Below are 22,271 nucleotides of genomic sequence, written 5' to 3'. Positions count from 1 at the left end.
TCAGTCTGGCACAAATCCTGAGTAATACTGATGGAGTGTACCACGAGCAACTATTTTTGGGGTGGAAGATGGGTGGTTCTCTAAGTCATCCAACTGTGGTGTTACTCTTTTAAGATTTAAGAACTGAGAAATTCCACTGATTCTTAGCCATGCTGTGATTTTTAAATATTAACCGATTCAAAAATTGAAATGATTTGGTCTCAATGTTTATTGTTTTGTAATGTAATCATTTTATGATCAGTCAGAAAGGTATTTTTATTAAATGAATGTACTGTAGCTTTTGGTATAGTCCTTGAAAAAAGTTGCAGTCTTGAAAGTTATCTGGCAAACTTTCAGAGCCTTCAGACTAAGAGACGACAGCCAGCAGTGCAAAAAATAAACTGAAGGGAAAATTTTGAGCTCACAGCACAGAAGGACTAAACCCACAGAATGGGAAATGCATTTCTTTGAAAATCTGGAGGTAGGAATCACTGATGCCATTTGGAATACATTTTTGTTTAAACTGATAAAATGTGGATTGGTGGTAAGTAGACAAAGACAAACTGAATAGTCAATAATAAAATTAAAATACTTTTATTCATCTAAAATTAATGATCTGAAAGCAATGGACACAATCTTTCTGGTCACTCTCCTACATTTTTTCAGTTTGTGTATCAGCAGGTGATGTCTGGGACCATCTGCTGACCTGTGAGTGTTTTATGCTAATTATTTTACAATATCTTTCAATAAAATTAGTTAAATAATAAATTATGGACAATTTTGATTTGACAAACAGAATGTAGCAATTATAAGAACTGAAACTTCATAATTTTAGAACAAAAAATGGAAAAGAGGATTGTTATATCTTGCATTGTATTTTTAAAAAAAATATTCTGTATCAAAATTTATAACTGGAAATTAATGATGGAGTGAATAACTGATTGTTTAACCATAAGCAATGGTCTTGTTAATTTATATAATAAACTCCATATAGTTACCCCATATGAGCACTGATGTCAGAAATTTAACCTATTTAAATCTCGGCCTCAAGAGTAACTGTTTATTAAAGTAAATCACTGTGTATCTGTCTTGTACAAATTTAGTAGTCCTAAATTTGAGACTTGCCTTTATGATATAAAAACAGACTATATATGTAGAAAATAATTTAAGAATTAGAGTTAAAAGAGTTGATGGTACAAACCCCTAAATGTAATATTTTTTGTTTGTACAATGTGTAAAACACAAAATTAAGGCAGTTTTGTAGCTAGCTTTTGCTATTGTAAATGTGTACAATGTAATATTAGGAAATACGGTAGGTAGTTCTAAGTAACACAACTGTTCAGTGCTTCTTCATGTCTTTATGATTATGTGTTTGTAGCTTTGTTGCAGCCTGACACACAAAGCTAAAAGCCAGATATGTGTTGACTTTCACCACAGTTGCCCTAGATGTCAGGTGGATAGCCTCAGGCAAATGCTTTACTTTGGGAGAAAAAGCCATTACTGCCCATCGTGAACAACAGCTAGGGGGAACCAATAGGCTGACAAAAAGCATCCTGTTCTCCTAGCTAAAGAATGATGCGTGGGGTCCAGGACTGACATGGGCTAAAGGATTGGAAAAGAGAGATCAAATGATGTGTAAATAATAATAAAGAATTTATTGCTGAAATTAAAATTCAAGAGTCAGACCAAAAAGTCACCATAATGTTTCTAAGCATGGTGTTACATAGAATTATATAGAGTTTAGAACATCTGGTGTTTATGCTTCATATGAACCTTCTCCCATTTTATTTAATCTCCCTATATCAACATAACTTTCTATTCTTTTCTGTCCCATATAATTATCTAAATTTCCCCTTAAATACATCTATAGTATTCATCTCAAACTTTCCATGTAGTAGCGAGTTCCATATTCTTACCTTTGTCTGGGTTGTAACAACCAGATGAGGAGAGGTTGAATGGCCCCCCTCTTTGTCCTCTTCTTATTTGACCACATCAGGTTTTTTTGTTTGAAAAAGATACACTTGCCAATTCAGTGAGCACTTAACTATTTAAATCCTGTGATCATGAAAGAACCAATCGGACAGGTTTTCTTGAATTTAATAAAGAAAGAGATTAGAGCTATACTTAAACCAATCTGACTAAAACAATAAAACGTGCACCAACTTTCACACACACACACGTTCGAATTTCCCACATTCACAAATACAGATTACAGAGTGGGGAAGGATAGGCTGGTCAAATTAGAGTTCATAAAGAAACTAAAAGAGTATACAGTCTGTAGTTTGGTGACTGGGCTGGCTTCCAGCTGAATTTTATGGTCTTGATGCTCCAGATTTAAAGATGAAGATGATTGAGTTGGTTGTTCTCTGGGAAATTATAGTCCTGGGTTCTTTTAAGAAATATCTCCCTGCAACAGGGCATCCCTGGGTGATCATCATCAGCAAACAGGGCTCAAAGCTTACCAGGTGGGTTGGAGAAAGGAGGAGGCCAGTGGGATCCCACTTAGGTCTTCTCCCTAAGCTGCTTGTCCTCAGTTCTGCTGAGAAAACACGTGCTTAAGACATACAAAGGGTTGGCTTGTCATGTGACCGTCCTTCTCCAACTTCCAGGGGGATTAAAAAATTGTCAGTATATTCCAAAGGTGACTTGATTAGCTCATGTCTGGTAACTAACTTAGTTAGACTATGTTCCAGTGAAGCTGACGCAAACTGGAGGAACAGCATCTCATCTTCCGACTAGGCACTTTACAGCCTTCCAGACATAATATTGAGATCAACAATTTCAGATCATAAATTCTCTCCTCCATCCCCACCCCCTTTCCGATCTCCCCTTTTCCAATAATTTATAATTTTTTATTTTTTTATTTTTTTTTATATATTTTTCTTTTCCCACCTATTTCCATTATTTTTAAATGTATTTCCTTCCATTGTTTTATCTCTACCTTTTAGCTTCCCCCCACCCCACCCCCACTAGGGCTATCTGTCACTTGCTCATCCTGCTTTCTACCCTTAATGTCATCATTAGCACATTCCTCAGCTAATATCACCACCGTCAACACCCCTTTGTCCTTTTGTATGACATCTTTGGCAATCTCTTCTTTGCCTCCACCTATCACTGGCCTTCTATCCAGCTCTACCTGTCCCACCCCCCCTCAACCAGCTTATATTTCACCTCATTTCTATATTTCTTAGTTCTGCTGAAGAGTCATATGGACTCGAAACATTAACTGTATTCCTCTCCACAGATGCTGTCAGACCTGCTGAGTTTTTCCAGCTATTTTTGTTTTTGTTTTGGATTTCCAGCATTCACAATATTTTGCTTTTATCTTAGTTAGAGTCCCATTGTCCAAGCGATTAGTCTCAGTGGCCTGTCTCCAACAGTTGAATGCCTCAGGCGATTGCCTTAGATGCCTTGCTAGTGAGACAGGAGATCTGAGTCCTTCACACTCCCCTGAAGACATTGTCTTTGATGGGTTTTGCGGGCAGATAGGCTCCAATGAACTGGAATGCTGAATGTGTACTAATGAAAATTTGGTCTATTTGCCTTGGGCTGTGAGTTCAAGTCACTTCAGTCTCTGTGTTTTTAAAAAGTCTGTTTTTAAAAGTTCGATTCAGGTTTCCAGCAGGTGGATTAAAAATCATTGTCTGGCATAAAACACATCTTCATGACAGGGCAAAGAAGTTTCTCCTGAATTTCTTCTTGGATTTTTTAGTGACTGTCTTGTATTTACAGCTCCCAAGTAGAAACATCTCTATGTTGACTCTATTGAATCCTTCATATTTTTAAAGACCTCTAATAGGTCACCTGTCAGTCTTCCTTTCTCTAGAGAAAAATACCCTAGCCTATTCAGTATATCCTGATAGTGAGACACTCTCAGTTCTGGTATCATCCTTGTAAATCTTTTTTTGTACCACCTCCAGTGCCTCTATATCATTTTGTAATATGGAGACAATGTGATGTACAGTATGGTCTAACCAAGGTTCTACATAAGTTTAACACAACTTCTCTGCTTTTGAATTCTGTTCCTTTAGAAATAAACCTCTGTGCTTTGCACTTTTTATGACGTTGTTACCCTTGTTGCTACTTTAAATGGTATGTGTACTCTACCCCTAGAACCCTCTGCTCCTTTACTCTATTTCCCATGGGGCAGAATATTATGCTCAGCATGCAGGTGCACACCTGACACGCCCAAACGTAAAATGATACATGATGACGTTGGGCGAGTGTTCCAATATCATTGCGCAGTCTCGTAATATTTTGTTTGGCAGGCGCACGCCGGGGCCAAGGCCATTAAGAAGCTAACTAAATTTATGCTGCCCATCCAACCTAACAGTTGGTGGGCAGGCGAGAAGGCCAAGCGACCTTTACATTTTTAAGAAAACCTCATCCATGGGCGGGATGAAGTTTCCTAAAGCGAGTGAACATCAAATAAAAGTTTTATTTTTGAATTAAAAGCATGTCCCAGCTCATGTGACAGAGTCACATGATGGAGTCACATGAGGGGACATGTCTTATGACATTTTTATTTTCTTTAGTTTTTTTTTTTAAACAGCACATGTACGAACTGCATGCTAGGCCTGCTGTCCCTCCTCCCCCACCCCGCACAGGCAGCGCTGAGTGCTGATCACGGATGGTAGTCGGCAACCCGACCGCCCTCGCCAGCTCCTGCCAAGCATGCCAGCCAAGGGCAAAATCCTGCCCATGGAGTTGATGGCCTCCTTAGCCTCCTACCAAAATGCACCACTGCATATTTATCTGTATTGAAATTAATTTTTAATACATTCTCATTCTGCAAGTTTGTTAATGTCTTCTTGTATCTTGTCACAGTTCTTCTCAGTATTAATATATCTACTAATTTGGTGTCATTAACAAATTTTGATAGTATTCTTCAGAACCCTGGTCCAAATGATTTATGTAAATAGTGAAGAATAGTAGTTCCAGCACTGTCCCTGTGGAGCACCACTTCCACCTTCTATCAATCTGTGTAACTAATTCCCTAATCCCAGCTTTATCTTTTGTAGCCAGCTTGCTGTCCATTCTGCTACTTGTCCCTTGACTCCACATGCACCATACTTAGTGCTGAGGGAATCAGTCAGTCTCACCTTTGATCAACCTGTTGTACCACAGTGTGTAATAATGAACTCTAGCATCTGAACTGTACTATATACTGTTTAGAATGTGGCTCAAGCTGCAAATTAATGTGAAGATTTGCCATGGTAGCCCTAGTGTAGTGATATGAGGGTTATGTAAACTTGGTTTTTATAAACTTAAATTTTGTAAACTTTCACAATTTTGTATTGAACTACTTGCTGGTGTTAGAATCACAGTATCCGAAATGATGGTGGCTGGGCTGGACAGAAAAGGTTAGTCACCCAGCACGGTGTTGGCAGGATTTCGGGTGGAATCTGGGTCGAGTGGATTTCCACTTCATGTAAATCCAGGCCCAAATTCTGGTCAGATGTAGAAGCTGGGACTTCCATTCTTATGTCGTATAGGCATGTTTGGGGAATTTCTAGGCTAACTGAGGAATTCTCCTCATTGGGGGAATAATGCAGCAAGTGATAAAATGTGGAATCAAGGAGCCCTAGAAAAACTGAAGTTAATAGGAATTGGAGGGAAAGCTCTCCACTGTTTGGAGTCACAGCTACAGAGGGGAAGATGGTGATAGTTGTTGGAGACCCATCATCTCAGTTCCAGGACATTGCTGCAGGAGTTCCTGAGAGTAGTGTCCTAGGCCCAAATATCTTCAATTGCTTTGTCAATGACCTTCCCTTCATCAATAGGTAAGAAGTGGGGATGTTCAGTGATGATTGAACAATGTTCAGCACCATTCACAACACCTCAGATACTACAGCGTTCCATATCCATTTGCAGCAAGACCTGGACAACATTTAAGTTTGGGCTGAAAAATGGCAATAGCAGTCAAACCATGCAAGTGCCAGACAATGACAATCTCCAACAAGAGAGAATCTAAGTATCTCTCTTTGAAGTTCAATTGCATTACCATTGCTGAATCCCCAACATTCAACATCTGGGGGTTCCCATTGACAAGAAAGTTAATTGAACCGATCATATATACACCATGGCCACCAGAGCAGGTGAGAGACTGGGAATTCTGTGGTGAATGACTCATCTCCTGACTTCCCAAAGCCTGTCCATCATCTACACGGCACAACAGGAGTGTGATGGATTAGTCTCCACTTGCCTGGATGAGTACAGCTCCAACCGTGAAGAAACTTGACACCAGCCAGGACAAAGCAGCCTGCTTGATGAGCACCCCATCCACCACCTTAAATTTTCACTCCCTCCGCCACTAGTGCATAGTAGCAGCAGTGTGTGCTATCTACCAGGTGCACTGTAACAACTTGCCAAGGTTCCTTCAACAGTACCTTCCGAGCCCATGACCTCTACCAGAAGAACAAGGGCAGCAGATACATTACCAGCAAGTTCTTCTCAAAGTCTCACACCATCCTGACTTAGCAATATATCTCTTTTCCTTCACTGTTGCTGAGTTAAAATCCTGGAACTCTGTCCCTAACAACACTGTGGGTGTATCACATGGACTGCAGCGGTTCAAGAAGATGGCTCACCATCACCTTCTCAATGACAATTAGGGATGGGCAATAAATGCTGGCTTAGCCAGCAACTCTCACATTCCATGCACAGAGAGGATCTTTGCCCATTTCATCCCTGTAGGGATGATAATTTAAATAGCTTTGATATAAGGACTTATTCTAGAATCACCAGATCAACGTTCACTGGTCTGATTTTCCAGATTATTGATGCAGTAGGCACCTCAGATGTGTACTTAAATCCTTACAACATACATCAATGGCAGGTGTTAAGAGCTGGAGAGATTCCTGGTCAGTCATGTGATGGAAAGAAATTGGAGCCTCTACCATCACCATCCATAGCTTCAGATTACAACATGCATGCATGTAAAAGGGTATGTAAAGCAGACATGCATATAAAAGTGTATGTTGTCACAGCAACTCAGACTCCTTGACGGGGGTGGGGGGTGGGGGGGCAGTTGTCTAGACAGCCATTGTGGACCAGAGTGGTGACAACAGCACAGGGTTCGATCTCCATTTCAGCTGGGGTGGATTCAGGACCTGCATCGCTGCCCTACTTGTGGTGGAAGTCGTGGTGTTGTGGGTTGGACCTGTCTTTGGCAATAGAATTGAAGAAGAATGACTGCATGGCTGAAACTTGGGACAAGGCCTACATTCCTGACTGTGGGCAGACAAGAACACCACTTCCAGAGTTTGAGTTCATATGACCATCATTTAATTAGTGAGTTGCATTAATGAAAGATGATATGTGATATAAATAACAAAATCAGAAAAATACCTCATGCTGACAGCAGTGACAGTTCATCAGAGAAAACTACAAGTACAAAAAGCTTTGCTTTCCCTGCATGATTTACCTGAGCAACGTAAACTTCAGTAGGAAGTCTGCCAGGTTTTATTCAGTTATGCAATGAGGATAAATTACCAGAAGGTTGCCTTATACTTAAAATGCATTTATAGTAGAGTTCAGATAGGTCAGTGTCATGGCATTTATATGTAGCTTCCTTCTTGCAAATGATTAAAACTTTGATTTTATTTCACATTTCAATAGTTCATTTACAGGCAAAGTCACCTGTCAATTGTTTTGAGCCACATGCTGCTGTATTATGGAAAAGATTCCCAAGTGCAACATTGCACGCTTTCACCACAAGAGGGATTCCAACACTTCTGGTAGTAGTCAGCAGTTAAACACGATTATGGAAAGTATAGTTACATTTTGTAGCTTCAAAGAAAAACATAAGGGCAAAAAAGAACATACATTACAGTAAACATAGGGTAGAATTTCCCGAGCCTGCTGGCAGCGGGTGTGATAGATGGCGTGTGCGGCAAATATGGCGGGACCTGCTTCACGATGGCGTGAAGGCAGGTCGTGATCTTCCACTCAGCCCGCCAACAGCGGGCCACGTTTCCCGCCATCAGTCGGCAGAGAGCTAATTGTAATACATTAGCATATAATTAAAAGGCCATCCCATCAGGCAATTGGAACCCCGTCATATCATCCGTCCACGTTGGCGGGAAAGCACGCCGACGTTTTTCACAACAGCACACAGGGAACGTGCACTTGGTGGCCTTCACTTTGGGGGAACTGAAGTGAGTGAACAGCAGAGTTCTTCACAGTGCGCCTGTAGTTTACAGGCCTCAGTGGTGCCGGGGTGCCTGGCCCTGAAGGCGACTGCTGAGGGGTGGGGTGTGTTTGGGGTCAAGGGCTAGCCTGTCTCGAAGGCAACTGCTGAAGGTTGGGGGGGTGGGTGGGGCGGTTTGTCTGGGGGCAAGTGCTGGCCAGCGTCAGAGGTGACTGCTAAGGGGAGGTGGGGAGGTGGGGGGGGGGTGGGGGGTCAAGTGCTGCCCTGGTAATTGAGGTGGGGGGCAGGGCAAGCGAGGGGAGTGGCCATGCATTAGGGACACCTGTATAAACTGACCATGTCTCTGCAACTAAGACAGATCAGGCGCAGCCACTGTGATGTGATTGGGGTCGGGCTCCTAGCCTGACCACCCATGTAAGCACTATGGAGGCACCAAAGGGCCACCAAGTCCTCCATACCTAACCACCGCCCCCTCATCCACCTGGCACACACCTCGAGTCCGCCACCACTTTATTGGACCACGGAGCAATTGGGCTGCACAAGTTGTACAATCTCCTCGCCAACGCTGGCCATGTAGCAGTCACTGCTGGAGGCGCTCACAGCCCTTTGCAATCTCAGCATCCTGGTTTGGACCAGTGACCCCATGTTGCAGGTTGACAGGGCAGCCATGCAGCGCACTCATCTCTGGCCATCCAAGGGGTGACGAGCATTCTCCGGGAAGCATTAAGGGGTGGTTACATAGGGCCAGGAAAGGTGCTAGGTACAGCCATGATAACCACATCTCTCTCTCTCTCTCTTTCATGCTGCAGGAGGACCACACCAGGATCATGAATCCTGGTGACCTAGCTGTACGCCTGAAGGCCTACAGAGAGCGTAGAAGATGGAGGAGAGAGCGAGTGAAGAACCTGGTTGTGCAAAGGCAGGAGCAGCAACCTCATGAAGAAGGGGCAGCAGGGACTCTCGCACACGCTGTCCAAGAGTGACAGCGAGTCATGGCTGGGCAGTGCCTAGCAACACCCAGGATCTATAGACACCACCTGCCATTCCTGCAGATGACTGAAAATCAGTGTCGTCGATGACCACTCACAACTAGGGACCTGGTGGCTCACATCTTCCACTTACTGCATGACTTGGCACCAAGGGGACAAGGAGGGCATCCATTGCCAGTAGTTGTGAAAATGACTGTTGTGCTCAATTTCTATGCCAGTGGCTCCCTTCATGGCTCCGCAGGTGACCTCTGTAGGATTTCACAATCTGCCACCCACAAATGTGTCCATGAGGTCACGGATGCCATTTTCTCCATGGCACACAGCTTTGTACATTTCTCCTGGGACAGGGACAGCCAGGGTGCAGGGGCCATTGGATGCGCCCTGTTCTCAGGATTCTCACGGGTGCAGGGTGCGATTGACTGCACTCATGTGGCACTCAGGTCTCCATCGCTACACTCAGTGGACTTCATCAACCGCAAGGGCTTCCACTCAATGAACATGCAGCTGGTATGTGACCACCTGAAATGCATCCTGCAGGTGTGCACAACGTTTCCAAGGAGTGTGCACATCGCCTACATCCTGAGCCGCTCGCAGATCCCTGCAATCTTCCAGGGCCCACAGAGGCTACAGGGTTGGCTTCTTGGAGACAAGGGCAAAGGCCGTGGCTGATGACACCCATGAAGCAGCCTCAGACTGCAGCAGAGCAATGCTATAATGAGGCTCATGCTGCAGCTCGCAACTTGGTGGAGCAGACCATGGGGATGCTGATGATGCCGTTCCGGTGCCTGGACCGATCTGGTGGAGCCCTGCAATACAATCCATAGAGAGTGTCACACATCATCGTTGTCTGCTGCCTTCACAACCTGGCGCTCCAATGGGGAGAGGAGCTGGCTGAGGAGGAGATTGAGGAGCTGCACGTCTCCTTCGATGAGGAGGACGCTGATGGGAATGAGGGTGAGGGGGCCCTCGGTGATGACAACAACAGGGATAGAGCTCTCACACTGGCTAGACAAGGCAGGCGCATTCGGGAGGCCCTCATAGCTGCCAGATTTGTGGAGGATGATAACGACATGCAGTGAGGTGTCCCCATAGATTCTCACATAGACTCTGAGAATGTCTGACTCCTGTCTGGCCGAGGACACATCACTCATGGCATGGTTGCCTGATAGATGTTGCACTGCTGGATTCTCACTTGGCAGAGCAGTACCGACCTCACTGTCAGCACAGGACTGGTCCCAGTCATTGCCGGCCAGCTGGATGGCTCTGTTTCTGAATTCTGTCAGTGCTGCAGAGTGACAATATTCTCAAATTGTGAAGGATGGCTTGTCTGCTGCGTTTGGTATTGAAAATTCCATCAACACCCCCATGGTCTCCATTTTCAATTATATCTGACCACAAGCCTCTGTTGGGATTGTTTGGAGAGGATAAGGCGATACCCCCCATTGCATCTGCTCGTATCCAGTGGTGGACACTGATTTTGGCTGCTTATGAAGACACTTTTATTCACCAATCAGGAAGCCAGATTGAACTGAGCTGCCTCCCCCTGTCAGGTAACAACGTGAAGATTCCAATTCCCCAGGAACTTGTCGTAGTGCTAAATTTTTTGGATCCTCCCTTGTCCACGCCAAGCTGAGATCCACTTCTACCTCACGTCCGGGAGCAGGTCTTGAATGGATGGTCAGGTGAGCCAAAGTCTGATGACATGAAGCCTTATTTCAATTGCAGATACGATCTCACCTGCCAGGATGGCATATTGCTCTGGGAAACAAGTGTTATCGTGCCCTCAAGAGGGCGAAGGCCATTACTGGCCGAATTACATAGCGCTCACCCTGGCATTAGTAGGATGAAGATGCTCATGCGCAGCTACTTGTGGTGGCCAGGGATGGACATGGACATCAAAACCGTAATCAAAAGTTGCCAGCAGGTGCAAAAGCTACCCCCCTTAGCTCCATTGCACCACTCGGAATGGCCGGGAAAGCCATGGGTGTGCCTCTGCATCAACTACGTGGGGTCCTTCTTGGGCACAATGTTCCTTTTACTAATAGACACCCATTCCAAGTGGATGGGTGTCTACGAAGTCCGGTCACCCATGTGTGCTGCCAGCATTGACCATTTGCGACAGGGTTTTGCAGTGCACGGGTTTCCAGAGGTGCTTGTGTCAGATAACGGGTTTGTATTTACCAGCGGGCAGTTCCACAGTTTTACAACCCTCAGCGGAATAACTCATATCAAAACCTTGCTTTACCACCCCGCCCCTAATGGTTTGGCTGAGTGGGAGGTCCAAACTTTACTAATGAAGAGACATCTCCACAACCATCTAACTTTTATCAGGCCAAATTTAGGGGTGAGGGTGAAGAGAAGCCAGGAGTCCCAGAAGACCAGACATGATGGCCATAATCATGAAAGAAATTTCACGGTGGGAGACACAGTTCTCGCGAAGAACTTTGGGGATGGGCCCAGTTGGCTATTAGGCGAAGTGAGTGCAGTGACAGGACCTCACTCCTATAATGTGTTGATAAACGGCTGAATAATTAGATGACACATAGATCATCTCTGGAGAAGAGAGACAGTCCCACAAGAAGGAATGCCGTCATCATTTGCATTTGAGTCTGCATCGCATGTGGAATAACTTTCACATGATTTGGAAGTACCGGTGGGGCCTGTTGGACCCAAGAGGGTCGAAGACACAAACTTTCCTGCTTCCACCGAAGAGCCTGGTGGAAAGTTGACCCATGAGATGGGGGTCTCGGAAAAACCAGCTGAGGCCATTGAGCTACAATGCTTGCCATGTCTAAGGAAACCTCCTGAGAGACTTGACTTGTAAATGGTTATTCATGTAAATAATTGGGGTGTTGTAATTTTTGTCAAATGTACTTTCAAGTAAAGAGGAAGGGATGTGGTAAAGTGCAACGCTATGTACCTTTGAAAGAATGTAGTTAGTTGACCATGTGACTGTATTGACCAATCGCTACACGGTGCAAGCTTCTTGGGCAACTATAGGCCTAGAGCTGGAGGTGATTGAAGAAGCACATGGTGTTAGTGCTCTGCCCTTAGTTCCAATAAACCACCAGCATTTGTTCAGTTAATTGGTCTCTCTGCCTATATTGTTTCAAGCACCAGCTAATGTGTTAATGTCAACAGCGCATCCAGAGTTTGCTGGACAAAGCGAACCTGATAACCAACAACTTAAAAATATGAAAATGAGCAAATGTTGATGTATGATAGCTGTGCAGTGTTTATTAGTTGTAGAATGCATTTGTGGCATTTATACACTGCAGACTTAAATTCCACATCATTCATGCATGGATGAAAGTTCACACAGCCGCTATAAATATTGGAATGAGTCAGGGCAAGCTGCTTTAGTTGATCATAAGGACAATCAAGCTATCAGTGAAATATGAACACTTATTATCCTGAACATACTCAACTCAGTGAGATGTCTCCCTTGTGATAAGGTTACAAATATTTTCATATTAAGGTGGAGGTTGCAGAGAAGAGCAGGCTATGAGCAATGATTTTTGTTGGGGGAAGTAGACATGTTTCAGCAGATCTTGGCAGGCATCAAGGAGCTCAAAGAGAAGAAAACTTTAGTAGATTAGTGTTACAGCCAAGACTACATAACTGGCAGAAAGAAAATGTCTGTAAACTGTTGTTTTTAACTGGTTTCAGGAAGCAAGTCATTATTAGGATATGGATAGAAACCAGTCATTAGCTGCTATCCTTGAGAGTTAATGCTACAGTGTTTAGAAGTGCATTGAATTCCTTTGTAGTTTATTGACTCAGTGGCAGGCCCACATTGATGACCTGATGCCAGAACATGAACCCAACTACATTTCTGATCATCTGAGCTTTATCCCTTAGCAGATTGGAGCAGTTCTGAGTTTGAGCAGTAAGCCAGGTCTCCAGCTTAAACCAGTTTTCCATTGAAGTTGCTCTTGTAGTGGTCAATAAGTATAGGTATTTATCAAGCTTGTATTCTCATCAAAAGGTTAAAAGTGAATCAGGGCAGGATATTGAGTTCAGCGAGGGGGAGGCGTGGCCTGCTCGCCGATGCGTAAAATGATGCGGGATGACGTCAGGCGGAACTCCTGAAGTCACCCTGCGTCATTTCAATTTTCAGGTCGGCGGGAGCGCAGCAAAATCAGCTGTGCATCCGCCAACCTGTCAACGGCCAATTGAGGCCATTTGAAAACTAATTGAAGTACTTAAAGGGCCTGCCTGTCCAACCTTAAGGTTGGTGGGCAGGCTGGGAGCCCTGGAGGGCCTCAGAAAAAGCATGAAACCTCATCCATGGGCGGGATGATGTTTCATGTAGGTTTTTAAAAGTTTAATAAAAGTTTAATGAAAAGTGATGGACACGTCCCAACTCACGAGACATTGTCACATGAGAGGACATGTCAGGCAATTTTTATTTTTCTATATTTCACACTTTTGAAGTTGCCGCCGATCTCCCTGAGGCAACACTTAGCCTCAGGGAGACGAATGCGCTCTTTTGGGCGCATGCGCGAAAGAGCATACTCTCGGCTTAGGGAATCCACCCCCCCAAGCACCCCCCCCCCCCCCCCGCCCGCACAAGAAGCGCCTAGCGCTTCCTGGCAGATGTCACGATGGGTGGGCCTTAATGGGCCGGCCCACATAAAATGGCGGCGCGCCCGCTCCTAAACTTCCTCCCCAACAGGGGGAAAGTTTTCCCCCAGGATTTCAATCCTCCTGACAGTGCTTCACCCAAAAGGAAACAATTGCCAAAGAATACACCGATTGACATTTCTGAATCCCCTGCACATAAACCAGACTACCACTGTTCAGTTTTGCAAAAGCTTTCCAATCAATCGCTTACATAGGCAGCAGTTAAATAGAAATTTGCATAATCTTTAATAATACCCTCTAAACATTGGTACAGTATTGGTTTATTCTTTCATTCTCCTTGCATGAATACAGAGACAAAGTTGTTGTACACCACTCCTCCTGTACAGTGTTTTAGGGCAATCTTTTAGGCAAAAAGTGCTATCTCACACTCTTTTATGTTGTCCAATATATAAAATATTACATTGTAGAAATTATTATTGCTAATAATTAACTCATGGCAAATGCTTAGCATACTTAGATCAAATTCCTCTCTCCACTCATTCTGTGTGGCAATGAAGACCTGGAGGAACTTACATCTAAATGTTTGCTGAAGTTAGGGCCATCTTTACATTAATATGTTTTATTGGTTATGCTAATTTATCTGCCTTGTCCGTAATTAATATTCTTGAATATTTACTGTCAAAAATAAGACGATGGTAAAGTTAAGCATTACGGACAGGGGAGAGAGGCAAAACTGAACTCCATTATTCTCTCGCCGTCTTTCTGTAAGGAGAGGCATTTTTGTTTTAGAATTAGGCTGTGGTGCTTATTCCAAAAGCCCATGGTTTGTGCAGTCAATCTTTAAATGAACTCACAGCAAACTCTCAAGTTTAAATCGGAAGTTTAGGTTATTCACACATTCAAACCCAGGGAATGATCATAACTCCACACACACAGCATTATGACCAGTCCCCAGGCAAGGTTCCCCAGTTTATTATGGTCCTGTTTGAGATATCCCAAATTGTTATGCTCCCGGCTGAGGAGCAATGAGCTGGCTCCCTTTCTTTATTCAACCCCCTTGGTTGGTCACAACCAGGTTAATTTAAAAAGGATCCCTACCCTTGTGGATATCTTTTCCTAGTCCAACTGTATTTATGTTTTAGAAGGATCCAATTTAACCAGGCTTTCTAGAGTCAAAGCCAGTAAGCTTATTAGTTACTAAAACATGAGAAAATAATCATAAAAACACAACACACATATACAGAGATCAGAAATGAGAAGTTGAGTCCAAAAATAAAAGCTAAAAATAAAATATAAATCAGTCTTTGGCTTGTCCTTGAGGAGGAAATGGTGAGGCGTTACAGCCATTAATTTGGGTGATTCTGGTAGAGCTGACTTTACCAGTTAGGCAGTTGGTTTGGAGACAATTGGCTCTGCAGGTTAGCTGAAGAAGCTGCCCTGTTTCCTTTTTGACTGTGGCTTTACTGACTTGTGACTTGCCTCCAGCAACAGAGAGAGAGAGAGACAGAGACAGAGACTTTTACCTGCAAGAGATGCAGGGATGCCTATTTGATGTTCTTCTGCTGTGACCCTCACAGCACACACTAGCACACCAGAACTAGAACACACAGATCAGGTTTGCAGCTGACTTTTTAACCCCTTTCCTTGTGTATTCCTGGAAGGAAAAAACAAACATGTCTTTTGCCCAAAATTTGCTTTCTTTCAACTCAGACCCTTTCCATATTCTGAGATATAACTGAACAGGAGATGGTTTTTGCTGAGATGTGGTAATCAGTCTCCATTGTCTCTGCAACTACAGGAGATTAAAGTTCAATCTTTTGCATTGCATCTCTCCCTTTCAAGTCTCTCTGTCTGAAGTAGGCCTTGACACCTTTTTTAGGTGCAATTCCATGTTCTCTTTGGACTACTCAGTCAAGTATAATCCACATAGGAATTTTGCAGAAAGTGGTTACTTTACATTCTCAGCCAGCTTTTGCTTGTATGTCTTTAAAAAAAAATACGCCTTCCATAAAAAATTCAATATGCCTGTAAGTAATTTGGGGCTGTGATCTGCTGTCATGACAATACACACAAGTTTACAGTAAGGGGGAATAGAAAAGAAGGTGTTTTTACAACCATGAATAACTTAACAATAAAAAGAACCACAGAAATAGATAGCAACTCACATAATTTTCAAAGTCCGGAAAGTCCAAATCCAGAGGGGGTTCCCTCATGGAGAAGTTCCAGTTCAGGCAGGTTCCTGGCTGAAGGCAGAAGTGTAGAATTCCTTTAAGATGATTGTGCCACAGAGAGATAGGGTTGACTTATCCATATTATCATATTCAAAGACTTGGTCAGCTTGACAAGCAGTGGCCATTGGCTTCCAGATAAATAGGCTTTGAGGAGGGCTGTTGCAGGCTGCTTGTTCAGCCTGGAGTCCTGCTTTTGGATTTTGGCAGGTTGGAGATAAATCAGCAGGCTGGCCTGCTTCTGAGTTCTCAACTGTATAAAGAGATTTCAAAATGGTCACTTGACTGGTGTGACTTCCTTCCTTCTCAATGATTTCATAAAGGGATGTTTATCTAGTGTCTGGATCTGGCTTTTGTTTTGTGGCTTATAATGTCTCAGTCATTAGCCTCTGAAAGAGTCACCATCCATATCAATGACCCTGTCCCTGGGTAGCTATTGTCTTGGTAGACCCTTGGACTCTGATAAAGTGGTAAGTTTATACAAATATGCAAATTACATCCATATCCTTTCCATAGCTCCTTTTTGAAATGGACTTTGACAGTCCCAGCTATGAGATTCCATAAGCAACATGACAGGGCATGTCTCCAGTGTAATCCATGTAATGCCTTAGTGGTCACCTTACAATTCCAGACATCAGCTGATTTGAGTCAGCCACCTTTTGTTTCAGCAAAGTTCATTTTTAAATAAGCAAAAAAGAATAAAGTTTGGTTTACATAGTTAATGATTTCTTTCACGTCTTACGGTCATGTCATAAGCAACAGTGAAGCATAAATTTGACTAGCAGAATATCACTGAGAGCAAATTGCCAGCCCATTTTACACATTGTTCAACAATGGAACAAATCAAAAAAGTAAACTTTCAAAAATACATATGGCATTTCATTGTTGCTGAAAAGAATTCCAAATGAAAAGGAAGCATTTGCATCCCTGCTTTTATCTCCAATTCCTTTAATTGTCCACGTAAGCTCCTTACCCATCTCATTACCTATCCTTCAAAATAATACTTAATTTTATCAATAGCAAAACTTACCCATCCCATCTTCTAAGAGTTTCAACAACATCTTCTGTTAACGTCTCCCTCTCTCTCTCTGTTCATCTTGGCCTTGCATCTCAGTATGTTCAGATTGTTGTGTACTCACCCCTCAGTGCCAATTGCCTATGCTTGTGCAGTTTGTTCTTGGAGATGATACTTTCAACTTCTCTCCAATCCTGTATAATGACAAGAAACCAATAGTTCCACATTTAAGAGCAACTAATTCTAACACAAAAGGATAACAGAAAAGAAAGTGAGGTGAGGATGTGGAACAAAATGGTGGAAATGTGGAACTTGCAAACACATGGAATGATTGTGGTGAATAGCAACCAGGTAAGTATACAAGGAAGGAAGAAATAGAAGTAAATGCTGATTGGATGAACTGAAGTAAGTTGGGGTGTGCATAAATACTGACATAAACCTGATGGGCTGAATGGTCTGTTTCTGCTGTACGCTAAATGTAATTCTACGAAAACAAAATAAAACTAAGTACAAATGAATTAGGAGTAGGAGTAGGTCACTCTGCCTCTCGAGCCTGTTGTGTCATTCAATAAGATCATGGCTGATTTGATTGCAAACTCAACTCCACATTCCTGCCTACCTCTGATAATCTTTAGCAAAAAAGAAAGAGTGAAAGGTTGAATAAAGCCAACAAGGTATAAAATGTAGCTATAGAAGATCAAAGAAGAAAAGCTTGCAATTATATTGCATCATTTACAATTACTGGATGTTTTAAAGTGCTTTACAGCCAACAAAGTGTAGCCACTATTGTAATGTAGGAAACATGGCAGCCAATTTCTGCACAGCAAGCTCCCACAAATAGTAATGACCAAAGGTAAGAATACTACACGCTGAGTCACAGTTGCCCTAAAAAACAACTGAATGAAACAAAAGAAAGAAAGATTGAAATAGAACAAGGTAAGTAGTAAATAATAATTGATAAAGGAAGAGACAAAAACCGATTTGATTTTACATGACATTAGCACATCTCTCTAAAACATCTTGAAATATTTGCAATGGAAACAAAAATTGGCAACTTAAAGTAGTCAATTCAATATTGCATGTTTTACCCCCAGCTGAAAGTACTGGCCAATGCCTTTCTAGATGGAGGCTAAACTAACTGTTAAAAATATTTAACAGGATCTGGTTCAAAGTACATTGCAACAAGTTTTATCTGTGATGTACAGTATTATCTTCAGTCCCTTCTGAAATAAATCTGCACATTGCTAACACAATTCTTTTAGGAACACCAATAGTTATGACAACCTTTAACCTTTTGAAGTTTCACACACCAACATTCTGTGAAAGTTTGAGGGACAGTGAAAACTGGACTGTTGCAGTCCATTATAGGATTTAGCCATAAAAAGACATCTGTGAACATTCCTGAGAAAGTACTACTTTCCATCCATTAAAATTATTGATTTCTGCATCCGAATTCCCAATATGTGCTCTCCATATGTGAAGTTTGATGAAGGAATAGAAAATTCTTAAAGTGTACGCTTAAGTATTAGTAGACAAGGTTTTGTGGAAGGCATCATGCTAGAGCTTGATCTTCTCCTCAATCAATGGCCAAGTACACAAACCTCTAGCAGGGCTGTTGAACATTGATAACCCAGGCTAACTTTCCCCATCCTAAATAATCTAAGGCTACCTAGGGTGATCGTAGCACCTCTGTGTGATCAGTTAATTTAGCAAGGATCAGGGCTCAAAATTGGAACATTCATAGGGGAGAATTTTCTCTTCAGCGTGCAGGGATAGGCCCCGCATGGCAACACGTAAAATGATGCTTGGTGACGTCGGGCATACGTCTCAATGTCACCGTGCATCATTCTGATCTACCGTTTGGTGGGCATGCACTGGAGTTGGTTGCACACCCACCAAACTGTCAAAGGCCTGTTGAGGCTATTAATCAACCAATCAAACAAATTGACAGGCTGCCCGTCCAACTTTAATATTGGTGGGCAGGCGAAGAGCCCAAGCGGCCTTTGCATTTTGCATGAAACCTCATCCACAGGTGGGATGAGGTTTCATGAAGTTTTTATTAATTAAATTAAAAAATTTATGAAAATTCATAAACATGCTCCAGCTCATGTGACACTGTCACATGAGGGGACATGTATGAATAATTTTATTTTTCCCTTTTTTCCCAACTTTACAATTGCACTTAATCTCCCTGAGGCACAGAGCTGCCTCAGAGAGGTTTCTGCACCCTTTTGTGCGCATGCACGAAAGAGCGCAGGCCCTAACTCTCCCTTCTTCCCCCAGCCACACAGATAGCACTGAGCGCTACCGGGCGCGGGTCACGCTGGCCGGGTCTTAATTGGTCCGCCCACGTAAAATGGTGCTTCGCAGCTGATCGTGGACGGTGATCAGCTCTGCACCCGCCCAGCCCGGCTGACGGGGAGAAAATTCTCCCCATAGAATTTATTGCTCAGTTAATCACTGCATAGCGAAATGCATTTTTTAAACTGTGATCACAAAATTAAAGGAGATGAGTTCTGAAATGTGTTAGGCCTTAAATGAGTTGATTTGCCCTACCTTACACTTGGCAAGCATCTAGTCTCGATTGGCTCTTTGCCTGCCAGTGCAGTATGTAAAACTTGGATGCAAATCCATGACCTACCTTTCTGTGCAGCATTGGTTCTCCATGGCGCTGTACTTCTACACATATTCTTTCCTGACTGTTCCATTTACTGTTGCCGTATGAATCAAGAATAACTATATATACTACAAATCAGTTGGGAAACTTCAATTGAACAAATTGCATATCAGGATATAAGCTTATTTTTGGAACAGTAAAATGCCATTTGGCCCAACCAGCCTTTTCCTTTAAACCTCTGCTTTCAATACATTTCTGCTATGTACAGTATGTTGCCATACATGAATAAACACTCCCTTTTGAAACAAGCCAGAAGCAAGAAGGAGAAGTTTCTGTTGATCAACAAAAAGCTTTTTAAAATTACATTTATAATGATTGAAACAAAGAATCAAAACGCCAGTTCTTACAGTGACGAAGCATTGACCTCTCATCCAGTAGCCTCTACCGCATGCATACACCTTCACCTTGTGCTCCTTCTGTAAAATTCTAAGGTTCTGATTCCAAATATTTTGAACATATAATGGACTGTGAATTCCTTTGTTCCCTAGAATGCCAACAACCATGGATCACTGGCATTACTTTTGTTTCATTCACTCCAGCTATTAAGCAAAATAATATTGTGAGGAAAATATTGCCCTCAGTGCAATACATAAATTTTAATGACCTCACAAGGGGAACAAGTGTGAATTCCACTCCTTATCTCTCCAGATCTCCCAACAGGACCCCATACCACTCTTTCCATCCCCTCCCCAATCATTATCAACAATTCCCTCCCCTCAACACTTTTTCTCCTTCCAATCATGCTCACCTATTCTTTTCTTCTCTTTATATGACACACTAATACCATTCACTTCTTGCAAACTATCTGCACATCCACCAACTCTTCACAGCACTTTTTTCTCACTTCACATTACACACTTGTCTTTACACTCCTCACCTCCACTTGCTCATTCTATCTTGTTTCTTCTCCTGGTAACACATGCATTATATGCACAAGCCCAGCCAATTTCCACTCATCATATCAACAACCTGCTGTCTTTCTGCAGGAGATAACATTCAGAATGTGATGGAAAAAAATGAGGGAGAAAGCTGGCTCCATTATCACCTGCAACAAAGAGAGCAGAAAGTCATGAAGATTAGTATAGCCAAGTAGAACAATCAGTATTAGGGAAGGCCTGGGGTTTTACCTCAGCAGGGTGTCTGTATATTGCTTGTAATCTTTCCTTCATCTCTACAAATATGTAGCAAGCTACAATAGACAGGCTGACAGGCTGAAAATGCCCAACTTCTATCTTTTACCCTAACTCTTGCGTCTTTTCTCTTTCTTCTAGGTCCTCCTTGTCAGCAAGAACCTCCTGCATAAGGGAACAGTTTAAAGGAGGACAATCCTCCTGATTAAGCACCATCATGGTCCCATTCCTCCCAGGCACCAGCTTGGACATTAGCTCTCACCATCAATAGTAAGGCAGAGGTTTGCACATGGTAAAACATACTGCATGAATGAGCAACTGCAGGTTCTAGTGGCCAAGGCAGCACAGTAGACAGGTAACCACATGATAAGATCCTCTCCAAACTCTGCAGAGGAGGACAGAGATGAGGACTTCAGGAATTCAGTTATGAGGATAATATTTCTGGTATCATACATACAATAGTGCTAGGTACTGGAAAGCCTGTCAATGTATTCAGCACTATGGTTGAAAGCATGGAGGAGTCCACTTTCTGCACACTTGGCATCTCTCGCATGGTATCAGCCCTCTGCAGGATGGGCACTTCCTACAGCTGAACCGCCCAATAGGAATTCCCGCTTGCAAGCTTCACAGCATCTGTGGAAGCTCAAAGATGACAGGCACTCCTCCCTACACCTCCCCCTGCCATTTTTCCAGCCCTCTCCCCTCCCAGCTCATCCAATGATCTCAATATGCCAGGAAAATTCAGCCCCAGATTTTATGTTCTTGTATTAGGTGTTCAGCATCTGTTACCTTTTTGTGCTTTTGTTTATACAGTATAATCTAATCTTGGTTTTATGACATCATTTAAATTTCTTGATAAGAATGCTACCCTGTAATTATTCTCAAGTATTCCCTATATAAAATAATTTTAATTGCTGGCTGTCCTGTTGAATCTGCCACTGTTTGTTTTCAGCTAGTCAATGAATTACAGCTATTGTTGCTATCTACTGACTATATAAAAAACAAACATTAATGATTTTAGGTGTATCACAATATGTGATTACAGAGTGTCAGTGTAACTAGGCCAATTCAAAATATGTGAAGCATTGGAACATTAACTCAAATGTAAATGTATATTTAAATCTTAAGACTGGAAAAGTTCTCAGTCATACAAATAATGTTCTCTGAAACTCAAGAGACAATTGTGTAAGTTGCATGCAGTGCACTGGATTGGAAAACTGAGGGCAGGATTTTGCTTACAGGTTCTTGAACCCCACTGCCAGGCTCAAATGTGAGTCTGAAGCTTGTACTGTGTGGAAGGCAGTCACTTAATGTGATTTCCATCAGTAAAATAAATGGTATTTTTCAGAATATTATAGGACTGCATTTTCCGGTCAGTGAGCGGGTGCGCCGGCTCAACGATGTGTAAAATGACGTGGGGTGACGTCGTGCGTACATCCTGACGTCAACGCGCATCATTCCGATCTTTAGGTCGGCGGGCGCGCACTGGAGTTGGCTGCACGCCCGCCGAATTG

General features: G+C 42.7%; 1 long non-coding RNA gene across 1 annotated transcript; it reads left to right on the top strand.

The window, feature by feature from the left end:
- Positions 1-343: 343 nt before the first annotated feature.
- LOC121271980 lies at positions 344-21,587 on the top strand. Its single transcript, XR_005941830.1, has 3 exons — positions 344-460; positions 661-687; positions 20,899-21,587. It is a non-coding gene; the product is annotated as an uncharacterized LOC121271980 (long non-coding RNA).
- Positions 21,588-22,271: the final 684 nt, after the last annotated feature.

Source organism: Carcharodon carcharias, chromosome 2 (assembly GCF_017639515.1).
Source record: "Carcharodon carcharias isolate sCarCar2 chromosome 2, sCarCar2.pri, whole genome shotgun sequence".
Lineage (NCBI taxonomy): Eukaryota > Metazoa > Chordata > Chondrichthyes > Lamniformes > Lamnidae > Carcharodon > Carcharodon carcharias.
This window is presented reverse-complemented; position numbering and strand designations above follow the sequence as displayed.